The sequence below is a fragment of the Schistocerca cancellata genome, unplaced genomic scaffold (genome assembly GCF_023864275.1).
Source record: "Schistocerca cancellata isolate TAMUIC-IGC-003103 unplaced genomic scaffold, iqSchCanc2.1 HiC_scaffold_847, whole genome shotgun sequence".
Lineage (NCBI taxonomy): Eukaryota > Metazoa > Arthropoda > Insecta > Orthoptera > Acrididae > Schistocerca > Schistocerca cancellata.
In genome coordinates, this window is record NW_026046858.1 from 140,001 (window position 1) to 142,500 (window position 2,500).

Sequence of the window (2,500 nt, forward strand, 5' to 3'; positions counted from 1 at the left end):
TTGCCGCTGCCGACAGAGGCCCGGGAGCGTGCTGTCGTGGCATTGCCGGCGGGAGACAACACGCGCCACCTACGGTGACCGGCAGCTCCAAAGCCAGCGCCACAGAAGGGCAAAGGCCCCACGTGGGTGCCGAAGCGAACTCTCCCAGCACAGCGCACGTGCCAACACGTCTGCACAACTGCGATACAAACCACCAGCGAGAACCGCTGGGGCGACCGAGCAGCAGACGGCGTCGCGGCGCCGAGTGCCGGGCGGCGGCGCATCCTCAACGCACACAGTCCTCAATCGGACCAGCACACTGCAGATGTCCACCGCGCTTCGCACCGGGCCGGCGAGGACCCACTTTGGCTGCACGGCGCCGCGCGCAGGGTGCCCCGGCGCGCAGCTGCGCCGCCTGCCGCGTCCGTCGGCCGGCGCGCCTGCCACTGGGCGCCCCCACCAGCCGGCTGTAGCGCGTGCGCCCACGCACCGCGCGGCCAGCACGCCGGGCGGCCCCCCCTCACCGGCCGGGGACAGTCCCACCCACCCACAGCCGCGTATCGCTTCACACCCAGATTCACATTCACGTTCGTTGGTATGGTGGGGACCGCTTCGTAGCTGTACCGATCGTTGCCCTCACAGATGTACCTCCAGCAAGGACAACCGCACCACAATGGGTTACCAGTTGTTCATTTGCGTAACGTCACCAGTAAACGTACACGTCCATCCCCGTTTGCAAAGTCAACTATTATTGCATGCCTGCCTGTCAGGTGTCAAGACACACTACATCCGCTCACATCCACGCAACAAAATGTGCCCGACTAGAGGGCACGTGGAAGGTGCCCCCGTACGTATGCGATGTCCACTGCGCGACCAACTGTCAACCGGCCTCTGTAGCATGTCGCAGATGTGGAACGCGGGGCACCGTGCTATCACATTGTGTGAGAAGAGACTACTACGTCTGCATACACGCGCCACTACATGAACAGACGGCTCATGCTGATCGCCATCCACTGCGTCCATTACTCCCACACGTCTCTATGGCGTACCACACTGCAATGCAGCTGTTATGGGGAGATGACACGTAGCTGTGTACACAACATTCTGAGCGGGTTGCGGTTGGACAATACATTACTGTAACGTGTCATATGCCAATTACAGAGCAGGGTAAGGCACAACTTGGGTTAGGTTAAGGCACAACTTGGGTTAGGTTAAGGCACAACTTGGGTTAGGTTAAGGCACAACTTGGGTTAGGTTAAGGCACAACTTGGGTTAGGTTAAGGCACAACTTGGGTTAGGTTAAGGCACAACTTGGGTTAGGTTAAGGCACAACTTGGGTTAGGTTAAGGCACAACTTGGGTTAGGTTAAGGCACAACTTGGGTTAGGTTAAGGCACAACGTGGGTTAGGTTAAGGCACAACGTGGGTTAGGTTAAGGCACAACGTGGGTTAGGTTAAGGCACAACGTGGGTTAGGTTAAGGCACAACGTGGGTTAGGTTAAGGCACAACGTGGGTTAGGTTAAGGCACAACGTGGGTTAGGTTAAGGCACAACGTGGGTTAGGTTAAGGCACAACGTGGGTTAGGTTAAGGCACAACGTGGGTTAGGTTAAGGCACAACGTGGGTTAGGTTAAGGCACAACGTGGGTTAGGTTAAGGCACAACTTGGGGGTAGATTGCGGTGCAAATTGCGTTACATTGCGGTGCAAATTGCGTTACATTGCGGTGCAAATTGCGTTACATTGCGGTGCAAATTGCGTTACATTGCGGTGCAAATTGCGTTACATTGCGGTGCAAATTGCGTTACATTGCGGTGCAAATTGCGTTACATTGCGGTGCAAATTGCGTTACATTGCGGTGCAAATTGCGTTACATTGCGGTGCAAATTGAGTTACATTGCGGTGCAAATTGAGTTACATTGCGGTGCAAATTGCGTTACATTGCGGTGCAAATTGCGTTACATTGCGGTGCAAATTGCGTTACATTGCGGTGCAAATTGAGTTACATTGCGGTGCAAATTGAGTTACATTGCGGTGCAAATTGAGTTACATTGCGGTGCAAATTGAGTTACATTGCGGTGCAAATTGAGTTACATTGCGGTGCAAATTGAGTTACATTGTGGTGCAAATTGAGTTACATTGCGGTGCAAATTGAGTTACATTGCGGTGCAAATTGAGTTACATTGCGGTGCAAATTGAGGTAGGTTAAGGTGCAACACAGGTTAGGTTAAGGTGCAACATAGGTTAGGGTGCAAGATGGGTTAGGTTAAGGTGCAAGATGGGTTAGGTTAAGGTGCAAGATGGGTTAGGTTAAGGTGACATAGGTTAGGTTAAGGTGACATAGGTTAGGTTAAGGTGACATAGGTTAGGTTAAGGTGACATAGGTTAGGTTAAGGTGACATAGGTTAGGTTAAGGTGACATAGGTTAGGTTAAGGTGACATAGGTTAGGTTAAGGTGACATAGGTTAGGTTAAGGTGACATAGGTTAGGTTAAGGTACAAACTGGGTTGTGTTATGGTACACA